Raw genomic sequence first — 12,526 nt, 5'->3', positions numbered from 1 at the left:
CCTAGGAGATAAATTCCTTTATTCTTGGTTCTCCCCAGCTGTTTCTGTCATTAATTCTTTCTTTCTCCTGCTGTTCTCTACCATGTCAAAAAGATATAACATGTCTGAAACTTCCCTCCAAGCACTCCCATGGCTCTCCTCTAGTGTCCTCAGTCTCCACTCCACTGAGCACAGAGCTCCTTTGTCCCTGTGCAGTGGTCACGTGCTTGCAGCCTTCAAACCCCACTTTGGGAGACCTCTGGGCTTTCTCCAGGGTGTTGGCAAATGAAAAAATTCTGCTCATAGTCTATGGAAATCAGCAGTAGAACAAGGCCAGCCTGACCTTTCTGTTCTGAGTACTTTTTTATGGGAGCATTCCTTGGATAGATAGAATTTGACAGGCCAAATGTCAAGAATGCCGGTTCTTTTCCATATGTGGGAAGGAACAGAGCCCCAGTGTTTCAGGGGCAGCTGAGAGGTGACTACCAGAGGCCCAGGCCAGACAGAGCTGTCTGTCCTGGTAGCTTTTGTGTAGGAGAAACCCTTGCATACAGGGAATGTTTAGGGACAGTACCAATGTAGCCATGGGTACCTGGAAAGACAGACAGTTCTTTTCCATGGCAAGGAAAGCACAGAGCCCCAGTGCTCCAGGGGCAGATGAGAGGCAGCCCTGAACATGCCAAGGTCAGCCAGAGCTGCCACGTGACGCCTGGGAGGCAAAAGCAGCCAGGCCTTTTCCATGTCCTCTTCCTTCCATGAGGACCCATCAGTGTCACAATGCTCTCCTTGCTTCTGCAGTGTCACAGTGGACCTTTGGTTCCATGAGGCCCCACAGTGTCACCATGGTCTCCACAGGAAGGATAATTGTGGAGCCCCAGTGTTTTAGGGGCTGCTGAACTGCAGCCTCCAGTGGCCAAGACCAGCCAGGCCTGTCTGTAATGGCAGCTTTTGTCTAGAAGCAATTATGGGATATAGGACTTTTGGAGGTGGAATCCAAATTTCAGCCGTGGGCATCTGGAGAAGATGAATAGTTATTTTCCCATAGGAAGGAAAGCAGAGAGCCCCAGTATTTCAGACCTCAATAGAGGTGACCACCAGAGGTCAAGGCCAGCCAGACCTGTCTGTCCTGGCAACTTTTGTTTGGGAGAAACTCCTGAGGATAGGAATTTTAGAGGAAAAGTACCAATTCAAGCCATGGTTGCCTATGCAGGAGGGACATGTCTTTTCCATAGCAATGAAAGCACTGAGCCCCAGGCTTTGAAGGCAGGTGAAGCCAGCCCTTAGGAAGACAAGGGAAGCCAGACTTGTTGCTAATGGCAGCTTTTGTGTAGGAGCAAACCCCTGAATATTGGGAATTTTGGAGGGGGAATCCCATTTTGGCCATAGCTCCTTGAATGAGGACAGCTCTTTTTCATTTTAAAGAAAAGCCCAGAGCCCCAGTATTTCAGAGGCACATGACAAGAGACCCTTGACATGCCAAGGGCAGCTGGACCAGTCAGGCCAAACCAACCAGACCTATTACCTGTTCCCTTAGATCCATGGGACCCTGCAGTGTAACAATGCTTTTGTCATATCAGATCTTTGGTTCCATGAGGCCCAGATGTGTCACACCGGCCTCTTGTTTCCATAGGTCTCCACAGTGTCACAATGGTCCCATGCTCTCATGAAGACTTGCAGTGTCACCAAGGTCTCCTTAGTGCCACAGTATCAGAATGGACCCTTGGTTCCTTGGGGACTCACAATGGCAGAAGGTTCTTCTTGGTTCCACAAAATCCTGCAGAGCCCCTTGATTCAGTGAGGCCTCAAAGTATCATCATGGCCTCCAGGATTCCATGAGGCCCCAGAGTGTCACAATGGACATTTGGTTCCATGGGGTCCAAACTGTTACATTAATCCTTAGTTCCATGGGCCCTGTAGTTTCACAATGAACTCCTTGGTTCAATGGTGCTACACAGTGACACAATCACCCCTTGGCTTGAGAGAACCCCCTAGTGTCACAATGGTTCCTAGCTTCCATGAGCCCTTGTAGGCTCACAATGAACTCCTTGTTTCCATGGGGCTGCTAAGTGTCACAGTGGCTCCTGGTTCGGTGAGGGCTGTGATGCCTTAAGATTTTAGTCTTTATATTTTCAAGCCCTCTACTGCATTTGGGCACAACTCTAAACTCCATATGAAGCGTTATGCAGCTGTCTTCACATTTTGGTCAGATAAAACAATTCCGCTGAAACGGAAGGACTCCCTACAGCCTCAGGCTCTGAAAAGGATAAAGTGAATTGGTGGGGGGAGCAAACTGGGGGAATATGACTTCATTACCTGAAGCTATAATTGGAGGATTAACCCTGATATGCAAATGGACGAAGTTTATATCTATCTGAAACACTCATGACCACCATCTGTCTTGTGTGTAGCCTGTGGGAGGCTTTTGACTGCACAAGGCAAATCTCTTGAAGGCCTTTATAATAAATACTCACTTTATTCTCTTAACCTTGTCTAGCCTCTGCTCTAGGTAGACACTCCAAGGCATCACCTGTAGTGTCCATGATTCCATAAGGCCCTGCAGTGGTAAAACAGACCATTGATTCCATGAGATCCCAGAGTGTCACTGTGGTCCTCCAGGAGCCAAAATGCCCTGAAAAGCAAAAACGGCCCTTTGATTTCACAAAGCCTCAAATTTTAGAAAAGGCCTCCATGGTTTCATGAGGGTGTGCTGTGTCACAATGGACCCTTGGTCCCACGATGCCCCACAGTATCACAATGGTCTCCAGTGTGAGAATGCTCCCTTGGCCTCTTCGAGCTCACAGTGACGCTCTTGTGTCCTTGGTTCCATGAGGTCCTGCAGTGCCACAAGGGTCCTTTGGCTCCACGTGGACTCAAAGTATCATCATGGCCTCCACGGCTCCATGAGACCCTGTAGTGTCACAATGGCGTCCTTGGTTCCATGATGCCCTGTAGTGTCACAAAGTTCTCCTTGGTTCCACAGTGTCAGAATGGCCCCTTTGTCCCATGCAGCCCCACACTGTCACTGTGCTCCCCTTGACTCCATGAGGTCCTGCTGTGCTGCAATGGCCCAAATGGCTACAATGGTCTGCAGTAAGACTACAACTACTGAACAGAGCTTGTAGTCAGGTGGGGGTTGGTCTCTTCTCCCAGGCAACCACTGACAGAATGAGAAGACACAGGCATAAGATGAGCCAGGGGAAATCCAGGTTAGACATCAGGAAAAAAATTTATCACTGAAAGTGTGATTGATCACTGGAATCTTCTGCCAAGGGAGGTGGTGGAGTCACTTCCCCAGAGGCATTTAAAAAAGACTGGACGTGGCACTCAGAGCCATGTTTAGGTTGGTGAGGTGATGTTAGGTCATGGGTTAGACTTGAAGACCTCAAAGGTCTTTTCCAACCTCGTTAAATGTGTGATTCCATTTCATAATAGTCTCCATTGTTTCATGAAGTTCTGCAATGTCTCAACCAACCTTTGGTTTCATAAGTCCCTTTAGTGTAACAATGGGCTCTTGGTTTTATGAGGTTCCTGGGTGTCACAATGATCTCCTTGGATCCACAGTGTCACAGTAGCCCCTTGGTAACAGTGGACTTTTGGTTCCATGAGCTTTCATACTCTCAGCAACAGTTCTGCAGTGTCACCATGGACCCTTTGTTCCACGAGGTTCTGTAGTATATAACATGGTCAGCTTGGTTCAGTGAGGTTCTGCAGTGTCACAATAGACTCCTTGGTTTTGTGGGACCTTGCAGTGTCACAGTGCACCCATGGTTGCAGGAGGTTCCATAGAGTCACCATGGCCTCCTTGAATCTGCAGTATGACAATGGACCATTGATTCCATGTGGCTCCACAGTGTCACCATGGCACTTTGGTTCCATGGGGCCTTTCTCTATCACAGTGGACTTTGGTTTCCATGAGATTTCTCAGTGCCACAATGGTCTCCTTGGATCTGCAGTGTCACAAGGGACCACAGATTCCATGTGGTCCTACTCTGTCAAAATGGATTTTGGTTCCATGAGCTCCCATAATGTCAAAAGGCCCCTTGGTTCCTTGAGGCTCGATACTGTCAAGTTGACTCCTTGGTTCTGTGAGGCCCTGATGTTACCAAATCTCTAAAATATAAAAATAAGACTTCTTAACACTAATTTGATGTTGACGAGGGCATCATTTTTTCAGGCTTCAGGTTCAAATTGGGATAACTCTTAACCTTACATGGACACTTCATTACATAACTGTGCTGCTTATATTTATTCCCTACATGTGTATTACAATTTACTTATTTCTATAAAAACCACCCCAAATTCCCATTTTCATCCTTGTTTTCTCTATCATGATATTCTTGAGCCACATATCTTCTTCTCTTACAAATATCCCTGCTGGGAAAGTTGGACAAGTTGAATGCCTTCCTCCTGTGCTAAAGTTCACAGGCACAGTAAAAACTGAATTACACCTTTTGCTAACAACGCCAAGGATTTGTGTGGCCAGGCAGAGTCAGGCAGGACACAGAGCTGTCAGCAAAGGAAGGGCCAGTGAGGTGGGGCAGCTGGGGGATGACAACAGCCTGCAGGGACAGAGGTGCAGGGCATGGACACTGTAGGACAGCCTGGGCTGCAGAGGGCACAGGGATGGGCAGCAGCTGAAAGGCCCTGCCAGAGCCAACTGCTGCAGCACTTGAGCCATGGCTGCTGGCCCTGGGCCTGAGGCCAGCAGGGGACAAGTGAGCCTTGCTGTGCTGGGGCCTCATTGCCTCCTTGTCCCTGCTCAGCAGCCTGGCAGGAGCTGCCCCATGGTCCTGCCCTTGGCATTGCACATCCCCAGAGCCCAGTGCCCCGAGAAGAGTCCTGAGCAATGAGGGAGGGACAGGATCTGCCTTGCCAGGGGCTGGGGCTCAGCCCTTGGCCCTTTGCATTCATGAAACACATCCAGGTTTGCTCAGCATCAGAGACAACTTTCCCTTGTTTGTCCCCAGCTGTCATCAGTGTCTCCAGTGTTCTGCTCTAACTGGAATTTGGAGACACTTCCACAGTTTTGTCTCTCAGTGGAATCCATTAAAAGTTAAAGAAACTTTTGAGGTTGAATCTGACTTTAAATTTTGAGAAGTTTATTTGAAAAACACTCTCTCAGGGACTGAGTTTTATGTAAACACAGCCCTGAGAGTGTCATTAAAGTCTTTGTGCTGTGTCTGTGCTGCTAAATTGTGCCAGGCTCCAGGAGCAGAGGGAACCCTTGGTAACCAAGAAGAGCTTCTAAAAGACATTTCTGTTGAATAGCAGCTCCTCTTCCAGCCCAGCTGGGCTGAGGGCACTGCCTGCAGGCACTGAGGGGACAGGAGCCAGGCACAGACAGGCTAAAGGCAATCAGCACTGGGAAGACATTGAGCTGAGACTTCACTTGGGGAAACATCTTCACACCCCTCAACATGGTGAGTCTGTGGGTGCAGGGCAATGTCCCCTGTGCTCCTGGAGGATCTCCTGGAGCCAGCACAGCCCACAGCCTGGGGGATGTGTCAGGGGGACTCTCTCAGATACTCTGAGAAAGAGGAGGAGGAGGATGTGATGGAGAGCAGGGCTGCCCTGGGCACTGTCAGAGGGACAGGGCAGGATGGCTCCTGCTGCCAGGGATGGCTGCAGGGGCTGAAGCTGGGGCTGCAGCCAGGGCTGCCCAGGGTTGTCCTGCACAGCAGCTCTTGCAGCCCTCAGGGCTCTTGGCCAGCTCAGGGCATGTGCCACCTGCCAGGGACAGCTCTCAGCCTGCCTGGGGACTCCCCATGGACTGTGGGGAGAAGTTGGAAGCAGAACGAGCCACCCCCATCAGGGCAGATTCCTCCTGCTGTGGAGATGGTGCTGCGTGACCTGGGCTGCTCTCAGCTTTCTCCTCAAGGAAAGGGAAAGGGGCTGTCAGGAGTGTCTGTGTCACTGAGACTCCTGCACTGTCCCACTGGGCATCAGCAGATCTGCCACAGATCCCCCTCACAAACTGCCTCCTCACCCTCCACTGCCTACAGACAGCAGCAGCAGCACCTTGGCTTGCAGCATCTTAGTTTTTCTGAGCTGCTCTTCAGGCCCTGCTGCCGGGAGATGTCCCTGGGCAGTGCCCTGTGCTGGGAGGAGTGTGCAGGGCAGAGCTGAGCCCCCAAGGCTGGGTTGCACTCCGGGAGCATTGGCAGGGACAAGTCTTGGATAGAGAGAAACAGCTGCCAGTATGCATAACTCCAGGCAGCAGAGAGCCAGACTGACCCTTGGACCTAGCATCCCTAGTATCCCTCCCTGTCGATCTGCACAGGGAAGGAGAGAAGGGTTATAAGAGGATGACTTTGCAATTGAAACCTCAAAAAGTTCACTTTATTTTTCCAACACATTTTAATTGTGATTAACCTGAATTAGAGGGAGGTGTAATGAGCAAAGGGCAGCTGTATGGGGCCAGCATGTTTCATCGCACTGGGACACAGGAAGCTGTCCTGGTTTGAAAGGACAGGTGTCTGCCAGTAAGGGCAGAAGTTTCCCTTTGAAACAGAGACTTTGGTTCCACTCCCCCCCAAGTATTATAATTGTTTGAATCAAGGACCCTGAGGCAGAGATAAGGGGGTGGGAATAACAGCTCTTTACTAATATATCTAACTGTACAAGCAGAAAACAACAGCAGTTGTTAAAATTGCTAACAGAACAGAATAGCTAACTTGATGTCAGTCCCTTTAGATGTGAGCACGCTGTTTCTGTGCTTAGTCCACAGCCCAGAGCTGCCGAGGGGCAGGCGGGGGGCGCAAGGGTTGTGGGGGGCAGCAGCGGCTACACTGGTCTCGGGCGGGAACGGGCTGGAGCGGGCAGCTCCTCGCTCACCGTTTGTGTCCGGGTGATCAGCTGTGTCCGCAGAGGCAGGAGGCTGGAACGGGGCAGATGCAGGGCAGGTGATCACAGAGGGTCTGGCTCTCCTGTGCTCCGGCCACGTGGCTGAAGATCCCGGCCGTCCTCCTCCGAGCTCGCCAGAAACACGAGTCCCCTCCCAGAAGCCACAGAGGCCCCTCCGGGAGCCGCTGCAATTGACACCTTTTGTCTAGAGTCATCAGAGATCCTGGGTGTAACCCGGCCAGGTCCATTGGCATGATAATGGGAAAAATTCTTTTAATTGACACAGTAATAGAAAAACACTCAACCCCCAACATTATCCACCCCAAATTTTTTCCATGCCAACATGCTACATCATATTGAAACCTTTAAATTATATACATACATGTAGTTACAGGCACAGTATCATAGATAGTTCACTCTAGAACAAGGTCCCCTTGGGGTATGCATCAGGTCTCTCCATCCTTTTGCATCACTCACCAAGTGCAACCTGGTCTTTGAGCAAAAACCACCCCACGAAGAGGATTGTCTTTGCTGGAAGCAGAGTTCACCCAGACAGTTTTCCCTAATATGCCTCTCAGGTGTACCACTGGAACCTTATCTCCATCTGGTGCTCCCAAGGGCTCTGATTGGGCAGGGCCTGCTCGGTTAGTGGAACCTCGGGTATTCACTAACCATGTGGCCTTCGGTAGATTGATCTCCCAGTTCCTGAAAGTCCCCCCACCAAGTGCCTTTAAGGTGGTTTTAAGCAGACCATTGCACCGTTCGACTTTCCCAGCCGCTGGTGCATGGTCGGGAATATGGTACACCCACTCAATGCCATGTTCTTTAGCCCAGGTGTTTATAAGGCTATTTTTGAAATGAGTCCCATTGTCTGACTCAATTCTTTCAGGGGTACCATGCCTCCAGAGGACTTGCTTTTCCAGGCCCAGGATGGTGTTCCGAGCAGTGGCGTGGGGCACAGGGTAGGTCTTCAACCATCCGGTGGTGGCTTCCACCATGGTCAGACATAGCACTTGCCCTGGTGAGTCTGAGGCAGTGTGATATAGTCAATCTGCCAGGCCTTTCCATACTTATATTTGGACCATTGCCCCCCATACCAGAGGGGCTTCACCCGCTTGGCCTGTTTGATGGCAGCGCAAGTGTCACAGTCATGGATAACCTGAGAGATGCTGTCCATGGTTAGATCCACCCCTTGGTCTTGTGCCCACTTATAGGTGGCGTCTCTGCCCTGATGGCCTGAGGCATCGTGGGCCCATCGAGCCAGGAACACTTCTCCCTTGTGTTCCCAATCTAAATCTATCTTTAAGACCTCTATCTGAACAGCCTGCTCTATGTGCTCGTTGTGCCTGTGTTCTTCATTAGCCCGACTCTTGGGAACATGGGCATCCACATGACAGACTTTCACGCGTAACTTCTCTACCCGAGTAGCAATGTCTTTCCACTCATCAGCAGCCCAGATTGGTTTTCCTCTATGTTGCCAGTCAGCCTTTTTCCACCTTTCTAGCCAACCCCACAGAGCATTGGCTACTATGAATCAATGTAAAGGTAGAGCTTTGGCCATTTCTCAGCAATGTGCAAGGCCAGCTGAACAGCTTTGAGTTCAGCAAGTTGACTCGATCCACCTTCTCCTTCGGTAGCCTGTGCAACCTGTCGTGTGGGGCTCCATACGGCTGCTTTGCACTTCCGGTTCATCCCCACAATGCGGCAGGAACCGTCAGTGAAAAGGGCGTAGCGTGTTTCATCTGCTGGCAGCTGGTTGTACGGTGGAGCTTCTTCAGCCCGGGTCACTTGATTCTGCTTCTCTTCGTTGGCGAGACCAAAATCTTCACCTTCTGGTCAGTTTGGAATTATCTCCAAAATCCCAGGGTGATTCGGGTTGCCAATACGGGTGTGCTGCGTGATGAGGGCAATCCACTTGCTCCATGTGGCCTCGGTGGCGTGGTGGGTAGAGGGAACATTTCCTTTGAATATCCACCCCAGCACTGGCAGTCGGGGTGCCAGGAGAAGCTGTGCTTCTGTGCCAATCACCTCTGAGGCAGCTTGAACTCCTTCATAGGCAGCCAGGATTTCCTTCTCTGTGGCAATGTAATTGGCTGCAGACCCTCTGTAACTTTGGCTCCAGAATCCCAGGGGTCGGCCTCGGGTCTCACCAGGCACCTTCTGCCCAAGGCTCTAGGACAGACCTTGGTTCCTGTCTGCAGAGTAAAGCACATTCCTCACCTGTGGTCCTATTCTGTCTGGTGCAAGGGCTACCACATGGGCAATCTCCTGCTTGATCTGGGTGAAGGCTTGCTGTTGTTCAGGGCCCCAGTGGAAATTGTTCTTCTTGCGAGTGACCAGGTAGAGAGAGTTCACAATCTGAGTGTACTCAGGAATGTGCATTCTCCAAAAGCCTATGGCACCTAGGAAAGGTTGTGTTTCCTTCTTACTTGTGGATGAAGACATCACGGTGATCTTATTGATGACTTCATTGGGAATCTGATGCTGTTTGTCTTGCCACTTCACCCCCAGGAATGGAATTCTCGAGCAGGTCCTTTGTCTTTGTTCTTCTTGATGGCCAAGCTGGCTTCCAGCAGAATCTGGATGATTTTCTCTCCTTTCTCAATATACCTCCATTGCTGTTTCCCCCCACACAATGATGTCATCGATGTACTGCAAATGTTCTGGAGCCTCACCCTTTTCCAGTGCAGCCTGGATCAGCCCATGGCAGATGGTGGGACTGTGTTTCCACCCCTGAGGCAGTCGGTTCCAGGTGTACTGCACTCCCCTCCATGTGAAAGCAAACTGAGGCCTGCACTCTGCTGCCAAAGGAATGGAGAAAAATGCATTGACAATGTCAATGGTGGCATACCACTTAGCTGCCTTGGATTCCAGCACGTACTCAAGTGCCAGCATGTCCGGCATGGCAGTGCTTAGCTGTGGAGTCACTTCATTCACTGCACGATAGTCCACAGTCAATCTCCATTCTCTATCAGATTTCTGCACAGGCCAGATGGGTCTGTTGAAGGGTTAGTAGGCCTTCCTTCCCACTCCTTGGCTCTCCAACTCACAGATTGCCTTGTGGATGGGGATCACAGCATCCCAATTCATCCAGTACTGCCAGCGGTGCACTGTCATGGTGGCAATTGGTACTTGTTGCTCTTCCACCTTCAGGCGTCTCACTGCAGATGGGTTTTCTGATAGTCCTGGCAAGGTTTTCAATTGCTTAATGCCCTCTGCCTCTACAGCAGCTATTCCAAAAGCCCACCTGAGTCCCTTTGGGTCTTTGTAGTAGCCGTTCCTGAGGAAGTCTATGCCTAGAACACATGGAGCCCCTGGGCCAGTTACAATTGGATATTTCTGCCCCCCCTTCCCTGTCAGGCTCACCTCAGCTTCTTAGAGAGTCAATTGCTGCGATTCCCCCATCACCCCGGCAATGGAAACAGGTTCTGTCCCCACATCTCTCGATGGCATTCGGGTATACTGTGCACCAGTATCAACTAATGCCTCATATTTTTATTGCTCTGATGTGCCAGGCCATCAGATCCATACCTTCCAAAAGACCCAGTTTCCCCATGCCTTTTCCTGGCTAGAGGTAGGGCCCTTCTACCCCTGGTTATCATTCCTTCCTGGGCATACATACTAGAGATTTCTTCAAGGGGGTCCAAAAGATCATCCTCCCTTCTGTAAAAGCCAGCAGATCAGAAGGTTGAGGCAACCTTTACTTTAGTGGAGCTCCCTTTGTTAGTTTCCCTCCCTGAGTTGACACACTCATGCTGCCAGGACAAAAGTGGGTTTCTCATCCCACCTTATGTCCTCCCCACGATCACACAGAAGAAAATGCAGGTCAGCTTCTGGGGTATACCCTCTCTCTAGCTGGGGGAAATTAAGGTCTGACTTTGGGGCCTGTGACTTGCACAGATGCCATATAGGAACTGTTCTTCCTCACCTCGTCCCTCATCTCCTTCATCTCTTCTTGGATACTCTTAATTACAGCAGAGACATGAGCCTGCATCGGGCCTTGATCATACTCTTGTAGTTCCTAAGCTTATTGGCAACAGAACCCATTGTCTCTCAGTTGTTATCAGCATTAATCATTATAATGAAGGTGGTATTATGTGATGGCGCTAGGTTTGACAGATTCCTCAACATCTGCCCTGTGCACCTGATCTTGTTGGGGTCATTGTCCCTCTCAAAGACTACCTCTAATTTTACTTCTCTCAGCTGCTGGATCCCTTCCTCAAGGGTCTTGCACTGCATTCTATGATGGTCTCCTGCATTCTCTCTCTGTGGACAAACCTCTCTCTTACACTCATTAAAAGCCGTTCCCAGAGGGAAAGGGGGCCTGACTTCCTTACAAATCCACACTGATCCACACCTGAGTCCTGAGTCAGAGGTCCCAAATTCCTTGCCTCAGAACCATCCAGTTGCACGTGTGTACCCATAAGGTCCCAGACCCGAAATAACCAGGTTTAATAAGTCTCATGCCTCCGTCACACAATGTCTTTTTGCAGATTACAGAGACTTTCCTTCCGCAGGCACTCGGTGACCTTGACCGCTGGCTCCTCTGTGGGTTGTGAGGACCCTCCTTTCTTATCCTTATTAACTAGGTGCTCTGATTTCATCTTGGACTTCGTTTCCACAGGGGTGACTGCTGCTGGCTATGACTACCCTTGTGGATCTGCTGGAACCTGGACGGTTGTAATGTCTGTGGGTTCCATTGCTGCACCATCAGACTCTCCATCTTTGAGGCAGGGGGAAATCTTTTCACCAGCTGGGGAAAGGTACTCCTTCCACATGTGGCCCCTATCACATAGCTCCTTCACTAAAACCTCAGCCAATCCAGGTGTTTAATTTCTTATGTGGGCTGTGGGGCAGGATCAGGCTCGGGGGCAGAGTCAGGCTGTGTGGCAGCATCTCTATTTTCTGGGCTAGGTATCAGGGTGGTTATCCAAGCCAATCTCCCCTTATCTCTGAATGGTAAATAGAACATGCATATTAGCAACAGCAACCACTGTATAATATCATTAGCATTTAGGGATAATTTGAACCTTTCAAAAATGGGTGGAGTAGACCCAAAAAACTGGGTGAAGAGTTGGTAGAAAATTTTGCTTGGTGTCATTTCTTCACAGTAGATACCATTATTAAAGTAACCCCAAAAACATAGTGTGTGATAGCCCTGAATCCATGTGCCCACCTTCCAGAGGAAGTTAAAGATCCAATAACTCCTCACCTTATGAACCGATACAGCAAACTGGAATACAGCCACAGTAGTAGCATACTGGCGTGAGAAAGATTATAGAGTGGTGAAAAAATAGCAACAAGATACTCTCTTGCTTAGTGCAGAAAAGAGCAAGAAAGAGCAATTTATTGAAAGAAGCCATTGCCTTAAATAAGGTAGTTTGTGCAAAACAAAATTCAGAGAAGGAGACACCTCTTTTCCCTGGCTTTCTCAGGGATCTTGCAAGTGTTTATCTCTTTTATGATTCTTTGTCTTATGTTTACAATAGAGAAAAAAAAGTCTCCAGCCTGGGAAAAATCCTGGCTGGAGCTGGGAAAGTTTTCATGGCCTGAGAAAAAGACTTAGAACTTGAGAAAAAGGCCTAGCTAAAATGTGCCTTTTTCCTTCAGCAGTGTCTACAGTAGCATTAGTTATAGGAGTCCTGTTAAGATAAGGGCCTGTGAATGGGAGAAATATAGCCATGATCATGTTCCACCTCAACCA

At 49.6% G+C, this 12,526-nt stretch overlaps 2 protein-coding genes across 2 annotated transcripts in view; both read left to right on the top strand.

The window, feature by feature from the left end:
* Positions 1 to 12,526, top strand: part of LOC306814037 (zinc finger protein 541-like) — a 263,524-nt gene that overhangs the window by 29,170 nt on the left and 221,828 nt on the right. The gene's annotated exons all lie outside the window — the stretch shown is intronic.
* LOC306814036 (olfactory receptor 14A16-like) overlaps positions 5,258 to 12,526 on the top strand; it is a gene marked incomplete at its 3' end in the record, with an annotated part of 63,202 nt that continues 55,933 nt past the window's right edge. The window contains exon 1 of the mRNA XM_079329738.1: positions 5,258 to 5,407. The remainder of the gene's footprint in view (positions 5,408 to 12,526) is intronic.

The sequence above is a fragment of the Erithacus rubecula genome (genome assembly GCF_903797595.1).
Source record: "Erithacus rubecula genome assembly, chromosome: 34".
In the NCBI taxonomy this organism is placed as follows: Eukaryota; Metazoa; Chordata; class Aves; order Passeriformes; family Muscicapidae; genus Erithacus; species Erithacus rubecula.
The sequence above is the reverse complement of the archived record's forward strand: the minus strand, read 5'-3'. Positions and strand labels throughout refer to the sequence as shown.